Genomic DNA, 19,449 nt, shown 5'->3' on the forward strand with positions numbered 1-19,449 from the left:
CAGTCCAGAGTACTGTATCTCAGGAAAGGAAATAGAAGTCCATGGCTCAGGCAGTCCTCTGGTTCTTCCCAGTTAGTACTCCATCTCGACTGGGAGACCTCCCTGGCTTCCTGGCACCCTCAGCTGAGTCGCCGGGATTTCTGCTAAAACCAGGTGGTGGTTCCCCCTTCTAAAGTGCGGGGGTCCCCACTCTGGCAAAGGCACGTGTTCCTCTCTCCCCAGGCCACGGGAGTCCTCACTCTGCCAGAGCCGCATGGTTCTCCCTCTCAGGGCTGCGGGAGTCTCCACTCTGTCAAGGCCACATGGTTCTCTCTCGATGGATGTTGTGTCTGGTTTTAAATTCCCGCACCAATCTTCTTCTGCAGCCCCATTTCCGACTCCTCCTCCACTTGGGCACACTTGCCCTCAATCTGCTGTCTTCTCCAGCTTTTCTGGTCACCATAGTGGGTCTGGGCAGGTGTGACCCCATGTTCTGGAGCCAATCTTCTCTGAGCTCCCACGCAGGTGCTGTAACTCGGGGGACCTGCTCCCCAGTCACATCTTGGGGGGAGGTCCCTTTCCATTCCCCTGGCCTTGAGCATGGCCATAGCTATTTAGCATATCTAAGTGACCAGCCAAAGGCTATAGGTATGCTAAATGACCACGCCATGGATTAGCTGCAAAGCTGCCCTGCATGTTTTTGCTCTGTGTGCCCCTTCCCCCAACTCACACCTGTGGGGGAAGGGGTGAAGACACCTTAAAATCTCCTGGACACCTCGAGTTCTGGACCCCATTTCAAATGCCTATTTGGGGTCCCCCCTCTTGGCTGCACCCTGTAACACTATGCAGGAGAGAAAATAACACAAATCATGAAGACTAAGGTGCTATTCATGTCTGTAGAATCCAGTTTTCACCTCTGTCTTCTCTTTCTGGATCTACCCCTGGTGATGTCCTATGGTTTCCCAGTCTGGTGCTAGACAGCCTGTTCAAAGTTGCAGGTGATCCATAGTTTGTGGCTGTCTCCTTCAGATTTTGCTGGATCCTACTATTTTGCCCTACTGGGTTTCCATCACCCTTGGGTCCAGCAGTGGTTCCTTTAATGACCTGAGAGGGCTGCCAGTACCTTCTCCACCTGCCTCTACAGTGGGCCTTGGTGAGACCCAGTGTGTGGTAACCCTGGTTCAGCCCTGGAGTACACTATTCAGTCTTCAGGGAAGATGGCGAGAGTGTTTTCCCATCCCTTGCCACATACCTTTTTTTGTTCCTGATTTTTTTTCAGTAACGTATGGTTTCTGGTGATTTCGCTGACTGTTTCCTCTGAGGGACCAATCTGTGTGAAAGGGAAGCTCTTTCCTATTTGGAGCAGGCAGCACCTCTGTCTAGACACCAAGGTTGGGTGGATCCCTAAATCTCACTTTTGTACCTGTCTGTACTTTCTCTGCTCTGCTGGGGTTAGTGAATCGGGGCCCAAGAAACAGTGTGGTTGTATTGTCTGATTAAGGGCCCTTTCAGAGGATTTTCCTCTTTCTCTTGCAGAAATGTGCCCAGCAGGATGCTCCTGAAGCTAACCTCACTGATCTGCAGATCCAGTAATCCTGCAGGTGGGGGTTGGACTTGCCTGTCTCTGAGGGCCTCTGGAAGGCTGAAACAAGTCTCAGGCCTTCAGTTCCTGGCCTTCCAGTCCCCAACTCAGCACTCTCTCTCAGGAGGATAGGGCCTGATTTCTCCACTCTGAACGGCACTCAGTTGGTCAGCCATGCTGGGTGGGACCCACAGACCCTAAAGTATGACTCTATCCCTCTGATTTCTCTGTTAACACAGCCACTGCGTGTGCCCGTGAGCCCCAGATCCCTGCTGAGTCTCAGATCTAGCTTCAGTGCCCCTTTTAAAAGAGTTTCTGTGTGGCCCCCACTCTGCAGCATGGAACCTTACAGGGCCTATTCTCCATGTGCTCTCCCTCCTGCCAAATCACAGAGCCTTCCTCGAACAATCAGTGCTGGCCATCACCTGTCAGAGCTTCTGACAGTTTTAGGTAAAGTTGCTCTCTGGATCTTTCTCAGATGGTGTTAGGAAAAGCCCCGCATTTACACTATTACTATAACACAGGGTGTTGCTGGGGTGCTGTCCCTGCTTCCTCCAGAGATTTTTAGCCTGGGGTGGTCCTGCACCCACCACACTGTTTCTGGAGCCAGCACCTCTCAGGCTGTCTCTCTCTGCCACTGGTGATCAGAGCTCCTGCACAGATCCACAGCCATCATGACTCTGTGCAGCCAGAAGTACTGGTTTGGGCCACAGTAGTGGCAGTTTCCCTGTTTGGAGAGCCCAGGCTGCAGTTTCCAGGTAGCCTGCAGGCAGGCAGTCTCTTGTTCACTCCCATGCACTCTCATCTGTATATGTGCTCACTCACTCACACTCTCTCTCACTCTCTGTTGGATTTTCAAGCTGACCACTCTGTAGCTAGGCTGCAAGACCAACCTGGGTCAAGGAGCAAGTAGATGGAGCCCACCTACTATGCAGCCATGTTGGATCTCTCAGTAAGTTAATTTCTTAATGGTTGCCTTTGGAATTACAATTATCATCTAAACATATAACAATCTAGTACAGATGAATATCAATTTAGTTTTAGTAATGCACACAAACTGCTTTTATATAGCTCCATTTCCTTTTTACTTTGTTATATTAATGTTATACAAATTATATCCTTATGCATTATAAGGCCATCAATACAATTGTTTTATGTAGTCGTTTCTTTTAAATTAAGAAAGGTGTTACAAGCAAAGCTGCACTTACACTGTCTTTTAAATTTACCTATGGTGTCACGTTTGCTGCTGTTTCTTACTTCTTTATGTGGATTTGTTATTGTTCAGTGACATTTAATATCAACCTAAAGATTTATTTCCTTTCAGTATTTCCTAAAAGATGGATATACTAGTGACAAGTTCTCTGTTTCATTTTAAACTGGTTATGTATTAATTTCTCATTCATTTTAAAGGATAGTTTTCTTGTACATAGAATTCTTGGTTAATAGTTTTACTTTGAATGCTTTAAATATGTCATTCCACTACCCTATAGCATCCATGGTTTCTGATATGAAAACAGAGTTAATCTTACTGAGGATACCTTATATATAATGAGTCATTTATCTTTTTTTGATTTCAGTCTTCTGTCTTTGACTTTGGACAGTTTGATTATGTCTTGGACTAAATCTCTGAGTTTATTCCATTTGGAATTCACTGAGCTTCCTAGATGTGCAGATTAATATTTTTCATGAAATTTTGGAAGGTTTTAGTTATTACTACTTCAAAAAATATTCACTAATCTTTCAAAAAGACTTCAATAGTCTATTTTCCCTTTTCCCAATATGCCTATGCTGGCATACCTGATGCCATCTACAGGCCTCTGAGGCTCTGTACATTTTCATTCATTCATTATATATTTTCTATTCCTCACTTTGTGTAATCTCAATTAACTTATCTTCAAATTCACTAATGATTTTATCTGTGAGCTCAAATCTTCAGGTACACCCCTTCAGTGGTTTTTATAAAATTTCAGTTGTTGAAAATAACTGCAGAATATCAATTTGATTATTTTTAAAATAATGTGAATCTCTTTATTGATATTGTCTATTTAGTAAGATATTTGCCTTATACTTTTCCTTTGTTTTTAGATATAACTTTTTCAGTACTTTGAACATATTTAAAACAGGTTTTATAAACTATTTTTATAGGAAGTCTAATGTCTCAGTTTTTTGAAAGACATATTCTATTGATTATCTTTTTTACCTTTGTGTGGGGCCATCTTTCTTATGCTTTGCATGTCTCATATATTTTTTGTCATTGTTGTTGAAAAGGGGACATTTCAAATAATATAACAAAGTAACTCTGAAAATCAGATTATCCATCTCTGGGGTTTGTGTTTCATTCTATTTTTGTTTCTGTTTGTTTGTTTAGTGGCTTTTCTGAACTAACTCAATAAAGTCTGTATTCTTTGTCATGTGTGGTCTCTGAAGACTGTTAAGTTAGCTTAGTGGGCATCTGATGATTAAACTAAGACTTTCTTGAATGCCTTGAATCTATATGCCTTCTAGACTGTGCTAAATGCTCTATGTGTGTTGGAGCATGCTATTCACACTCTGTTAGGCAGCTTTCAACTTGACTTAACATCTTCAAGGTAAACCAGAAATAGATCTTGGAGTCCTGTTAGGCTTTTCCTGGATACACAAACAGTCCTAAATACGAACATGGCCTTCTAGATTCTTAGGATGTGATGAACTTTTTTCAAAGCCCTATAGACATATCATTACTCAGGTTTATATTATAAATGTTATGTTGGGCTTCTTATTTGCTACAAATGTATCACTATTTCAGGCAGTTTTATGTTGCCATGCTGTTTTTGAAATGTGCCATGGAGAAAAAGCTGCTCACATGAAGTTAGCTCTGAGTCAGATGAAATAAGGATAAGCATTACAATTGGGGTTTTCCAGGGACATTCCATACCAGTCTAATAATGACAATTCTCTGGGGATGGGGTTCTGGGGAGATTTAAACCCATACATTTTCCTTCATCATTGTTAGGTTATGGTTTTCACATCTACTGTGATTGCAAATCTGTTAGTTTTCAAGGCTACTGCTGCAGAGCTGCTGAGAAAAGGAAAATAGGAATAGATCAAGTTAAAATGCTTCAAGGATCACTGCTATTACTAATACTCAGCTATTTTTCTTTAAGAAGCCCTCTTTTGATTTCTGTAAGCCTTTGGTTAATTTTTTTTCTGAAAAAGACAATTTTGACAAATTTTGCCATCATTTAGGTTACTTTTATGGAGGATACAATATTTGGAGGTTCTCATTCTCCTATCTCATTGATATCACTCCACCAGTTTAATATTGTAGTCAATGAAATGAGAATAAACATACCTGAATTATCTGCATTTGTTTGTTTTTAGAATCACATCTAAGAAAGCATGGAAGAAAGCTTTGCAAATTTTGTCTTTTTAAAATTATTTTGAACCCATAATAATCAGGATAAGGAATGATGGCTTCTCTTTCATCAGGAATCATTGGAAATACAGGAAATTTCTGTGGTATCTTTCCTTGTTTCCCAGAAGCACAAAGCCTGAAAGAGAGACCTCTGAGGATTCCCACCTGAGAGTACAGAAAAGATAAAGAAAAGTTCTCATATGCTAGGGCAGTCACAAGCCAACTCCCAAGTTTTTGTACTAATAAAAAGAAGAGCCTTATCAGTCACTATTTTGAAAGTTTTCTCTTTAAATTTGAGTAATGTTTCTCAAAACATTACTTTGAGTTACTACTTCGAGCTCTATTATTATTTTGAGATGACTTGAAGGAAACTAAATTTTGTAAAAATGTAGTGAGTAATAATGGGAATGATAACATATCCCTTTACTCAATTATTTTTTCTTGGAAGATCCTTCTCCTTCAGATTATAATTAATTTTTATTTCTTATGTCATTTTAATACAACCTGCAATGATTTTTTATTTTTAAAAAATTACTGAATTTATCAAAAAGCATACCATTGCAATTTTCTTGAAAAATCAGATTCAAGGTGACACAATGTATAGTTTCCCTCCTAACTTTGTTTGTGGTCTATCTGATGTACAATAATGAAACAAGGAAAAATATCACAAATGGAAATGTGCAGATTAAACTGCTTTGCTACCATAAAAAGAAATGTTTTAATTACTTTTTAATAAAAACATTTACTAGCCAAAATGCTTTTTACTAGCTAGTAAATGTTTTTATTTAACTTCTTCAGAGATTAGTAAAAAAGATAATAAAACATTTATTAGGTAAACATTTATTAGGTAAATGTTTTTATTATGTAAATAGTTTTATTATCCTTTTTACTAAACTCTGAAGAGGTTTTCATATCCATTCTTTGCAAGTATGACTGTGTCTTCCAAATGAATATCCAACAGTGGACTGCAGTTTCAAAGTTTCCTTGGTTTGAAGCATGGGTGGAAGGAACACTATAGCTTTCTTTCAATGAAGATGAAATCAAGAAACAATGGTGTAGTTATGCCAAAACCTGTTCAGATAATCAAAGCAGACAGCCAGGAAATTTTATTCATAGCCTCATTTTTTAGGCTAGCTAACATAATGTTTATGTTGAGAATGAATGATGTTGTTCTACATGGATCATCAAAAATGTGAAAATATAATAGTTTTAACATTAAAGTATGGTCATGATGACTTCCTTAGGATACTTGCCCACCATTTGAAAGGTTTATTTTGGAACAATTGCCATGAATTATTCAATTGGCATCTATGAGTACTAAAGAGAAGAGGAAGATACTGGGACAGGAAAGATCTGTCTTTGTTTCAAGTTATTTTATGAGATCATTTCCTTTCAATTAGGATCTCTACTAAGAGCTCTTATAATGCTAATTAGTTCTTAAGATCAAGGTGAACCAGCTGCTTAAACATATCTATTTCTATTTTTTACTTAAGGTACCCTAATAAGGCAAATAATCCTGTAGAAACCCATCAGTAAGTGACATAATAAATGGGTTGGGACCATGAAGAACCCCACTGTTGGTTGAGCCTCCCTGTCTGTGGGCTCAGTGATCTATACTTTTGGAGGCTGAGGGCCCATTTGCTTTCATCAGCAGAAATCAATCATCAACCTGGCCTTACCCTAAGTATATATGTCTAAATAATATTTTCATGAGGATTTACTTCACTTTACATATAGTTATTTGGGATTTTTTATGTTATCATCAAATACTTTTTTTCCTGTATAGGAAATAAATTGTGTTAAGATCTCTCAATAAGAACCTCTAATGCTGCAGGGCTGGATTGGTACACTAAGGGGGAGGAGTAGGCTCCTCCAGCAGAGGAGAGCAGCAGGGCACACTGAGTTAGCAGTTCAGAATGACTTAATTCAATGGGGGAGATGAACTACCCTGAAAACATTTTGAGAAGTGCCTAGCACCTAGGACAGCAAAGAGCAAGAAGGTGGTGTATGAGTTGCCCCTAATTGGTGCACCCCTAGCACAGCAAAACTGGTGGACTGAAAACATTGGCCTGGCACAGAAGGGCACTGGGGGCCCAGCAGAGAACAAAAAAACTGGACAGGAGGCTGGGCAACTGTGAAGAATGTGGCCCAGACCTGGCCCCCAACAACTCAAAACCATAGAGGGTAAAGTGAAATGCAACCCCTCTCAGCCTGCTGCAGCAGGAAAGATCTACAGAACTCTCTTGACTGGTTTAAAACCAGCAGGAGTCTTTTTTCCTTTTCTTTTATTTCTCTTTCCCACAAGTGAGATAATAGGATCTGGAGCTGTGAAAGGACAAGAGTCAGACACAAAGAAGGATCATTCCAACAACTGAGAAACTGAGATAAATTTCACTTTGCTATTCCAGAGAAATTACAAGTTATTGTTTATTTGTATTATTATTTTTTCATTATTTTCACTTCTTTTATTTTATTAGTATTTTTTATTTCTCTTCTTTCTGTTCTGTCTTATTCATTTTGTTTGTTTAATTGCAGTGTTTGACTGGTTTTCCTTGTTCTCTCTTTCATAGTGCATTTTTAATTTTCCTTCTTTCACTTGACTTGTGTTCCAATAGCACACTACTTTAGGTCATGTACTTCCTATTATTGTTATTCAGATCACATAGATTCTGTCATATGGTTGTTGTTCCAGTATTATTATAAATAATTGTTGTTCCATATAATTGCAAATACTACAAAGCACTCTTCCCAGATATTAGCCCAGTTCACTGTCTTTCAGAATTTTATTACTGTTGAATTTTATTACAAGAGAACTCTATTCTCTTGCACATGATGCCTATTTTATATCCTTTACTGTCCCTATATCTCATAAGCTGACCTCCCATAAGCTCACTCTTTTCTGGATTAAATTCACAATCCTTTACCCCTCTAATAGGAGTCTTATTCTTTTTCACCCTTTCCAAAAAGTGGCTAACAGGGTGAAATATCACAGTTAACAACATACATATCCACAGATCTCCAATCTCTTCTCCACAGGTTGGTACTTTAAATCCCACAGAATGCATTCCTGGTCTCTTAATCCATTTTGCCTTCCTCCAACTGATCACATAAAAGGGTAGGTGGGAGCTGTGAATACCAGTGTGCTTCCTGGACCAGAGAACCCACCAAAAATAGGAACCACCAACATATAATAATGGAGGAAGGTGAAGGAGTGAGTGAAAGCCACACTAACCTCCACCCAGGACCAATTGAGAACTACAACTATTTGGTGGAAAAATTACCCAGAATAAACAACTGAACAATAGTGAAAGAGAAGCCTCAAACACTCAGACAGAAAGAAGAACTATCTTCAACACCAATTGTCTGCACTTGCACAATGCCACACAGGATGTGTATGGGCAGAGTGACCCTCAGGTAAGTAGCTGGAGGGAAGGACCCACCAAGGAAAGACCCAACAACAATCAAAACCCAAAGACATACGTAGAGCCAATATAAATGACAACCCAAGAGCAGCAAGTAGAGGAGATCAAGGAGACTGCAACATTGAATCTCAAAGGTTTCCTACCATAGAAGTCCACACCACAACCTAAGGAGTCAGAACAGACCAATTTAAGAAGGAGAGGGTAACAAGAATTGTCTAAAAAACAATGGGAAGACAAAGAAACAAACCCCAGATGAAAGAAAGGAGGAAGCCTCAGAAAGAATGCTAAGTGAAATTGAGGCAACTCAACTATCAGATATTGAGTTCAAGGCAATGGTTATCAGGAAGCTCAGTGAGCTCACAGAAAATTACCAGAAACTACAGGGAAACTATGATGAACTCACTGCAAGCTATACCAACATGAAAAAGGAAATAGAAACTATAAACAAGGGCCAAGGGGAAATGAAGAATACAATTATTGAATTGAAGAACACAGTAGAAGGAATCAAAAGCAGAGTAGATGAAACAGAGGATCAAATCAGCAAGCTGGAGGGCGAGGTAGGAAAAAATACCTAGAATGAGTAAGAAAAGGAAAGAACAAAGAGGTGTTAAGGGAACTGCAGCAGGACAACATGAAGCATAATAGTATCCATACAATAAGGATACCAGAAGGAGAAGAAGTAGAGCAAAGGATAGAAAAAACATTTGAAAAAGTAATGATGGAAAACTTCCCTAATTTGATGAGAGAAAAAGTCACACAGACACAGGAAATACAGAATGTCCCAGTCAACAGGTAACCAAAAAAGCCCACTTCAAGAAACACCATAATTGAAATAGCAAAATTCCAACACAAAGAGAGAATCTCACAGGCAGCAAGGGAGAAACGGGAAGTAACATACAAGGGAGACCGATAAGCCTAGCAGCAGACTTCTCAATGGAAATGCTCCAAGCTAGAGGAATGGCAAGAAATAATACAAGTAATGAGAAAGAAAGGCCTGCAACCAAGAGTACACTATCTAACAATGCTCTCAATTAAAATAGAAAGCCAAATAAGGAGTTTCCCAGACAAAAGTGACCTAAAAGAATAAAGGTCCCCCAAACAAGCTCTACAAGTAATGCTAAAGGTCTGCTTTAAGAAAAGGAAAGAAAAGAGTGAGAGAGAGAACACAGGTACAAAAACATAGCATTGAATAAGTACCTATCAATAATAACCTTAAATATAAATGGATTAAATGATCCAATCAAATTGATAGAATACCTCAATGGATAAGAAATCATGACCCACACATATGCTGCCCACAAGAGACCAACCTCAAAACAAAATGCCTACACAGACTGAAAGTGAAGGGCTGGAAACAAATATTCCAAGTAAATGGACAGGAGAAAAAAGCAGAGGTAGCAATGCTCATATTAGACAAAATAGACTTCAAAATAAGGGCCATGAAAAGAGACCCAGAAGGTCACTTCATAATACTCAAGGGAAGAATCCATCAAGAAGACATAAACATTGAAAATACAAATAAATCCAACATAGGAGCACCCAAATACATAAGGAAAATCTTGGAGGGCTTTAAGAAAGATATAGACAGCAACAAACTTATAATAGGGAATTTAAACATAAAACTGTCAAAAATGGATAGATCTCACAAACAAAATAACAAATATATTGTGACATTGAACAATGTCCTGGATCAAATGCACTTAACTGATATATACAGAGAGCCTTTTATCCCAAAGAAGCAAAATATACATTCTTTTCAAATGCACATGGGACATTTTCAAAGATAGACTATATGACAGGACACAAAACAAGCCTCAACAAATTCAAGAAAATTGAAACCATATCAAGCATTTTCTCCATCCACAAAGGACTGAAACTACAAACCAACCCCAAGGGAAAAACCCCAAAACACCCAGAGAGAGCCCAGAAATAAACCCAAGTCTCTATGGTCAATTACTATTTGTCCGTGCTTCCTTTCAGCTCTAACAGCAGTTGTTATTTTCTTTTATTTAGGTGATAACGTGTTCACGGCTCTCTCACTGAACAAGAAAATCCTTGAGAGCAAGATCATGATCTATTTTATTAAAACTTCTAACACTATTAAGGTGGGTTGAAAAATGTAAGAATTTGCATAAGGGCACCTATTTGAACTTGGCTTATTGGACCAACCATGACTCATCCGGATGGATAATACACAAGCAAATATTCCTGCATCAATATTGTTTGTTATTCTGGTGCCAATATGTTGAGTTCCTTCCTCTCCCCTTTCATTTTTGTCTTGGGTCCTAGTATACTTTCATCTTCTAAAGGGCCATGTTTCTGATAACAGCATGGATTTTTTAGGGAGCCAGAGAGCCTGGTCATATTCCAGCTGTACTAGTTCTTGGTTGTGTGGTCTTCGTCAGGTTTCCCAACTTCTCTGTGCCTCAGTTTTTACTTCTGTAAAAGAGGAATAATATCATTTCCAACTGCATGGAGTTATTTTAAGAATTACATACTAATGAACTAATGCATGTAAGCATTACTTAGAGATACCTGGCACAGAGGTAGCATTTGATGACTGCTTGCTATTATTACTCAGATTTACCAGTCTTTATTTAACTTTTATTTAATCAAGCATGTACCTTATCTTTCTTCCTAATAGTATTCTTCTTGAAGACATCTTGGACCCACTAGATAAATATGTTTTCTCATGTGTTAAAAGAGAAGATTTTCCTGAAAGGTAACTGTGGTTCCTTCCAGCCCTAGGACACTGTACTTTTATATCATCCTCCATTGAGAAGTATGTGTATTATTCAGCCCCTTAGTTTACATAGACATGAAATTCAAATAGGAAAGAGAGACAATGACCCAGCTAGCCTTGTTAGCATGTATAAAGAGGAAATAATTGTGAGTTGAATTGGAAGAGAAATAATAGGGGACCTTAGTGGATTCAGAAGAGGGGTGTGTGTGTGTGTGTGTGTGTGTGTGTGTGTGTGTGAGGACATTCATCAGCCTTAAGGACAAGACTTGGCTCACCTCACTAAAGAAAGTGGTTCCACACACAAGTATTGTTTATACCAAATACATGTGGATGCTTATCAGAATCTCCTTGATCCTTTCCCTGACTGTAAGAGGCTAGAGATTCTCTATGATTTTGGAGGTTCAGTTGTTTCAGGCAATCTTTTCTCATAACTCCAAAGGGGAGGTTACATTTTCAAAAGGTTAAATGAGTTCTCCTTCCTATTCCAGGCCCAATATTTTGTGATGATGAAGAACAAACAAAAAATATCTTTCAGACCACCAAGATAGAGCAGACAAAAAAGAATGGTAAGAATATTTACATTAAATTTAGAGTGTCATCATCAGAGAAAAATTCATGATGCCATAGGTATAGAGGGCTGCCTGGCAGGATAGATCTTTTCCAGTGACAGAGGAAGCATTACTACCTCAACACACTTGGGACAATTTCTTTCTATTCTTCACCTGGCCATGTAGGGGCAATGATTGTAAGACTTATTCATTGCCCTTCAAGAGGACAAAATAAGGGACAAATTAGAATAAAGAAAGTCTGAAAAGTAGTTTTAGCACTCAGTAAGTTACACCACACAATTGTTTTAGGCCATAATAACTATGAAAATTATATTTAGAATAAAATAACATTTCTTAATGTTTTCTACTAATAAAACACTCGGTCTCTTCTCCAAACAATTCTGCTTCTGTTGTTTTGTGTGAAAGCCATGAATCTGAATTTTAATAATATCTCAGATGATTCTTTTGAATAGTAAAATATGGAAAAATATTAAAAAGGGTCAATCCACCAGGAGTTGAACAAATACTTTTTTAATTAACAAACTTTATTTTTAAAGCCATTTTAAGTTTACAATAAATTTGAGAGGAAAGTAAAGAGAGTTTGCATATACCCTCTACCTTCAAACATCCACAGTCTCTCCTACTATCAACACAGGGCCATCAGAATGATACCTTTGTTACAATCAGTGAACCTTCACTGACACATCATTATCACCCCAAGTCCCTAGTTTATGTTAAAAGTCACTTTGGGGGGAGTTCTGGCCAAGATGGAGGTGCAGGTAGAAACCCTTCACTTCCTCACACAACCAAAAGGAGAATATCAATCTAAAAACAATAAACAGCCAGAAGTGCCAGAAATTCAAACTTCATGGAACTCTGACAACCAAGGAATTAAAAACAGTCAACCAGACCAACCAGACCTGTAGGAGTGAAACAGGGCAGATGGGTGGACAGAGAGAACCCAGGGCAAGGTGCTGGAAAGTGCAGGTGGGGCTGACTAAATGAGAAACTGAGACTCAAAAGCTGACTATGGACTATGGCAGGGGTTGCCACAGTGGGAGAAACTCCCAGTCTCACACAAAAATTTGTTAGAAAGTGGGTCTAGAGCCCAGCAAGCAAGCTGCATTGTTCCCTCTCTGACCCTTTCCCCACAGACAGTACCACAACATAGAGAGGATTGTCCCACCCTAGTGAAAAACTAAGGCTTCACCCCCTTACAACTTAACAGGTATGCCAAGACAAAGAAATATGGACCAGAAAAAAAGAACAGAGCAGAACTCAAGAAAGAGCTAAGTGACAAGGAGATGGCCAATCGATCTGATGGTGAGTTCCAAATCCTAGTAATCAAGATGCCCACAGAACTGATTGAGCTTGGTCGCAAAATAAAGGAACAAATGAAAACTGCCCAAAGTGAAGTAAAGCAAAATATTCAGGAAACCAACAGTGACAGGAAGGAAACCAGGACTCAAATCAATGATTTGGAACAAAAGGAAGAAATAAACATCCAACTGGAACAGAATAAAGAAAGAAGAATTTAAAAAAAAATGAACAGAGGCTTAAGAACCTCTGGGACAACTTTAAATGTTCCAATATCTGAATTGTAGGGATGACAGAAAGAGAAGAACAAGAACAAGAAAAAGGAAACTTACTTGAAAAAATAATAAAGGAAAACTTCCCCAATCTGGCAAAGGAAAGAGATTTCCAGAAAGTCCAGGAAGCCCAGAGAGCCCCAACAAAGTTGGACCCACAGAGGAACAAAGCAAGGCACATCATCATTAAGTTACCCAAGATTAAAGATAAAGAGAGAATTTTTAAAGCAGCAAGAGAAATGGAGAGAGTTACCTACAAAGGAGTTCCCATAAGCCTATCAGCTGATTTCTCAAAAGAGACCTTACAAGCAAGAAGGTGCTGGAAAGAAGTATTTGAAGTCATGAAAGGCAGGGACCTACATCCAAGATTACTCTATACAGCACAGCTATCATTTAGAATGGATGGGCAGATAAAGTGCTTCCCAGATAAGGTCAAGTTAAAAGAGTTCATCATCATCAAGCCCTTATTATATGAAATGCTAAAGGGATTTATCTAAGGAATTGAAGAAGATCAAACACTATGAACAGTAAAATGGCAAAAAAAAAAAACCCTCACAACTATCAACACCTGAATCTAAAAACAACAATGAAAACAGAAACTAAGCAAACAACTAGAACAGGAACAGAATCAGAGAAATGGACATCACATGGAGGGTTTTCAGTGGGGAAGACAAGGGGAAGAATAGTGGGGAAAGGTACAGGGAATAAGAAGCATAATTGGTAGGCATACAATATATGGGGTGAGGTTAAGAATTATATAGAAAACAGAGAAGTCAAAAAACATACGTACAACTCATGAACATGAACTAAGCAGGGGAATGCTGGAGGGTTGGGGGTATAGGGCAGTGGGGGGATAATGGGGAAAAATTGGGAAAACTGTAACAGCATAATCAATAAAATATACTTAAAGTCACTCTTGGTATTTTATATTCTATGGATTTTGATAAATTTATAATAACATGTTTTTATTATTATAGTATCATACATAATGATTTTCCTGTCCCAAAAGTCCTGTGCTCTGCATTTTCTTTCTCTCTTCTCTAACCCCTGGCAAACTTAAATCTATTTACTTGTCACAGTTTTGCCTTTTCTAGAATATCATATAATTGAAATAATAAAGTAAGTGTATTTTTAAATTGGCTTATTTCAACTGGAAATATGTAGTTAAGATTTCTTCTGGTCTTTTCATGGCTTAATATCTCATTTCCTTTTAGTACTGAATAATATTACATTGTCTGGATGTAATACAGACTATTTATACTGAAGGGTATCTTGGTTGCTTCCATGTTTTGGCAATTATGAATAAAGCTTGTATAAACATCCATGCACAAGTTTTTCTATGACTATAATTTCTCAAGACCTTGGGGTAAACACCAGTAAGTACAATTGCTGGATCATATGATAAAAGTGTGATTTGTTTTGTAAGAAATTGCTAAACCAGCTTCAAAAGTGGCTGTACCGTGCAATGGATGGGTGTATCCCTGTTGCTCTATAATCTTGTCAGCATTTGGTATTAGCAGTAGTTTGGATTTTGGCCACTATAATAGATACGTAGTGGTACCTTATTCTTTTTTTTAACTAGCTATTTTCTAATGACATATAATGTTGAACATTTTTATATGCCTATTTAACATTTACACATTTCTTTGGTGAAATATCTGTTCTGGCCTGTTTTTGTTTTTTGTTTTTTTTTTTCCAGTGCTAAAGCAGTTATTGTTTATTAACTGACCAGATTACAAAAATGACCATGATAGATACCTTAGTTCATTCTGTTGATCTGATCCTCCCCATTACCAGCATTCCCACCTTCTATAAAATGAGTGATCTTTTTCTTCATTCTTCCTCTTGGAGAAGATAATTTGAAGGGCCACAGGAAGTTGTCTGCTTCTTTGAACCATTTCCCAATAGTACAGATCTCATGAATCAAATCCTCCATGAAGATGATGCCATATTTACCAAGAGTTCAAGCAACCAATGCATTATCTGTCAGGGCAATTTGTTTTTGTTGATTTTGCCATAACCACGCTTGTAGATCAATTCATTTTCTGACTTCAAGTTTGCGTATCCCCATGTTATATATATGGTTCCACAATCCTCTGCATGTTAATTGAAGCCTTGTTGAGCTAACAAAGGTTCCATTGAAAATCTGGTGAAGAAGCTGCAGTACCTTTTGGACCTTTGGGCTTACACCATTGATACCTCTGATCCTGATGACAAATGCTAATTTGGGTTCCACAGGTACCTAGAAGCTGCCAGCTTTTCTTGCCATTCTAGCCATTCAAATTTCAGTTCTGTAGTTCTGCCTGTATTCCTTGTGCTTAGCTTTTTCATAGATAAGCTTCCTCCTTGCCTTTCGAAGCACTTTTGGGGCAAACTTCTTTCTCAGGCAGTTGATTTTCGGCTCTGTAAAGTTCCTTCACTTTTTCTTAAGGGGTTCTGGCACAGCAGGAACCTTCTTCTTTACCCTCCATAGTTCCAGCCAGAAAAAAGAAGCTGTTGCTCATTTTTAAACTGGATTGTTTGTCTTATGGTAAGTTTTAAGAGTTCTTTATGTATTTAGATGACAGTCCTTTATCAGATATATCTGTAGTAAATATTTCCTCCCAGCCTTTATTTTTATTCCCTGTATTACACTCTTTGTTTTTGATGCCATGTATTAAATATTTTGTGTGTGTGTCTCCTGGTTATGTATTGTAGTTATAGTTAACTTTGTTACTATTTTCTTTTAACTGCTTGGTCCAGAGACAGTGCTTGTCTCCTTGTTCTCTTAAAAGTGTCCTTTGCAGAGAAAAAGTTTTTATTTTAGTGATCAAATTTAGATAGAGTTTTCTTCTGTTATTTTCTAGGAGTTTTATAGTTTTGCATTTTACATGGGTCTATAATCCATTTAAAGTTAATTTTTGGAAGACCTAAAGTCCACATCTAGAATCATAGTTTTGCATGTGGATGTCCAGTTGTTCTACCACCATTTGTTAAAAAGATTATTTTGGTTTAGGGACAAGATGGTGGAATAGGTGGACTCTGGGCTTGACATCTCACAAGAATACATTAAATGGACACCCATATTTACAGAAAATTCTCCTAGAGACAACTATGAGTCAATTGAACAGCCTCTGCACAATAAGCAAGAGAGAGTGACTACATGGAGAAAGTCTAAGAACCATGAGAGCTCTTTTCAAGCGGAGGGAAAACTCAAGCCTGGTGGAATGAGTGAAAGCCATTGTTTACATTCTCCTTGACCTTGGATAGAAGGCAGAAGCTTTATCTAAGTTATCTGGCATACCTGCAGGGGACTGCAGCATATCTTCAGCCACCTCTAATGGAAATAGAACCAGCAGAAACAAGAAAGTGCCATAGCATGCATACAAAAGGCTGCCTCATCCAGAGATTGATCCAGAAGGTGCAGCAGGATGCTGCTTCACACTCCACTGGACTGTGGTACACAAGGGTTTTTCCCACCTGAAGGGAGTGCAGAGCCAACAGAACACTGCAGTATCCACTTGAAGGGCTTCCCTGTCCAGAGAAAGTGCTACTGTGTGCTCACATGGTGTTCTCCACCTAGCAAGAATGAGGAATTGACACAATGCTGTGGTGCCCATAGGTAGAACTTCTTAGTTCAGAGACATTACAGATAGTGGGGACACTGCTGCATGCACAAGTTAAGTGCAGACTTGAAGGGACTTTGTGGTGCCCACAGCTTTGTTGCCCTTTGATGAGGAAGTGAGTTACATGATGGGGAAATTTCTGCCTCTGCCAGTGAGAGTTCAGAACTACCAAAGTACAGGTGCTATGATAGTGCTATGTAACACTTCCTCACCAGGAGAGTGGCCAAGCTGGACAGGCACACAGAGCAGGTGCACCCATGTTCTACTCTATAGACAACTGAAACAACAGGGCTGACCTGTGAAAAGTGAGAGGCTGCTGATATTTGTATCACCCTCCCCACCCCTGCGAGAGTTCAGAACTAACAGTTGGGTATATGCATGCAAGGATTCCTCAACTGAAGAAAGGGAGGAACTAGAAGGGCTTTGAGTCTAAGGTACCCAGAGTGGCTCCCCTCAGACCTTGCTCTGACTACTGGATCTTTATTTTCTTAAAAACAAACACAAGTTTATTAACACATATATGTTATGTACACATGGGCAATACCCAGGAGAAAAGAGTAACTCCCCAACATGTATTAGAATTAGACTTAGCCCTGGCTGGTATGGCTCAGTGGTTGAGTGTCGGCCTGTGAATCAAAAGGTCGCTGTTTTGATTCCCAGTCTAAGGCACATGCCTAGGTTGCAGTCCAGGTCTCTAGGGGTTTGCACATGAGAGATACCCACACATTGATGTTTCTCTCCCACCCTTTTCTTCTCCTTTCCCCTCTCTAAATAAAATCTTTAAAAAATTAAGAATTTAGACTTAAATATAATCTTAATAGGGAAAGTAAGCTCCTTAGGAGAAAGTGATGTTTAGGAAATATAAATGGGCCCTTAGAAGACTATATGTGAGTAATGATACTTTCTGACAAATTCTGTCTGGGTGCGGTGTTCACTTCTAGTCTCTTCTCCTGCAATGAGTCAGTTTTCCCTGGTTGATGAAAATCTCAGGAGGTGATCAATGATAATTGAGAGTTTTGTTTGTTTGTTTGTTTTTAGAATCTGTCTTTAGACAAATAGGGAGATTTTAGGAAAAGCTTCTACCTGTATTGCTGCTTGTCAACTGTCTACAGCTTAAACTAATCAATATGCCAAAGTGGCATATTATGAGGTGGCATGTGCTGAACTCCAACAGTTATATTTTGGGGCAACATATACTGCTATGCTTCTCTTATTTTCCTTAATCTTTTTTTTTAAAGATTGTATTTTATTTTTTATTTTTTAGAGAGGGAAGGGAGGGAGAAAGAGAGAGAGAGAGAGAAACATCAATGTGTGGTTGCTGGGGGTCATGGCCTGCAACCCAAGCATGTACCCTGACTGGGAATCGAACCTGCGACACTTTGATTCACAGCCCGTGCTCAATCCACTGAGCTACACCAGTCAGGGCTTATTTTCCTTAATCTTAACTTGCACTTTTTCAGTCATTAGTCCCAGACCTCTGATACATCCATTGTGCTGTTCATGGACAACAGCCACTCTCTGGACCTGGACAGAATCATCATTGAGGTTAAGGCCCAGTATGAGAATATCACCAACTGCAGCTGGGCTAAGGTTATTGCCCTGTACCAGCTCAAGTATGAAGATCTGCAAACATTGGCTGGGAGCATGGGGATGACCTGCACTGCATGATGATGGAGATTTCTGAGATTAACCAGAACATCAGCCAAACCCAAGCTGAGATCAATGGCCTCAAAAGCCAGAGGGCTTTCCTGGAGGCCATCATCACTAATGCTCAGCAGCATGGCAAGCTGGCCATCAATGATGTTCAGGCCAAGTTGGCTGCTGGAAGTCACTCTGAGAACTGCCAAGCAGGTTCTCATGCCTGGCAGCTGCATAAGTGCCAGGAGCTTATGAGTGTCAAGCTGGCCCTGGACATGGACACTGCAAGCTGCTAGAGGGCAAGGAGAATTGGCTAGAGTCTGGGATGCAGAACATGAGTATCCACACCAAGACAGCCAGCAGTCACTCAGGTGAGCTGAGCCCAACTTATAGGAACCTCACTTATGGCCTAGGCTTCCAGGCCAGCCTGGGCTCTAGCAGGGGTCCTGGTTTCTTCATCTACACCAGCACAACTCCTCCAAGTCAGTGGTTGTGAAGAAGATTGAGACCCGTGATGGGAAGCTGGTGTCTGAGTCATCTGATCTCCTGCCCAAATAAATGACTACTATGGTTCATCCTGTCCTCTGAGAGGACAGGAAAGGAGCTGTGCAGGGGAACATAGGGCACAGGAGATCCACCTGAAGTTCAGCCCCCGTCCTCAGTTCACCGTTGGGGTGGGAGAATTTCCTGCTTTGGGGACTGCCTCTTATCCATGCCCCAGACTAAAAGCCAAATCAACTATATTTTTTGTTTTTTTTTCCCCTGAAAATAAAGTCTCAGCTGGCTTTGCAAAACAACAACAACAACAACAACAACAACAACAACTTGGTTCCCTTTATTATTATTTTATATTCAATATTACTTTGCATTACTTTCAGGTATACAATATAATAATTAGAGAACCATATACTTTAATAAGTGTTTTCCCCTATATTTCCAGTATCCACTG

General features: G+C 39.3%; 2 pseudogenes; one reads left to right on the forward strand and one right to left on the reverse strand.

The window, feature by feature from the left end:
- Positions 1-15,016: 15,016 nt before the first annotated feature.
- LOC123814709 lies at positions 15,017-15,761 on the reverse strand (annotated as a pseudogene).
- A 1,634-nt stretch (positions 15,762-17,395) lies between these two features.
- On the forward strand, positions 17,396-19,058 carry LOC123814710 (annotated as a pseudogene).
- Positions 19,059-19,449: the final 391 nt, after the last annotated feature.

Source organism: Phyllostomus hastatus, unplaced genomic scaffold, assembly GCF_019186645.2.
Source record: "Phyllostomus hastatus isolate PE091 unplaced genomic scaffold, TTU_PhHast_1.1 phas_contig_17, whole genome shotgun sequence".
NCBI lineage: Eukaryota > Metazoa > Chordata > Mammalia > Chiroptera > Phyllostomidae > Phyllostomus > Phyllostomus hastatus.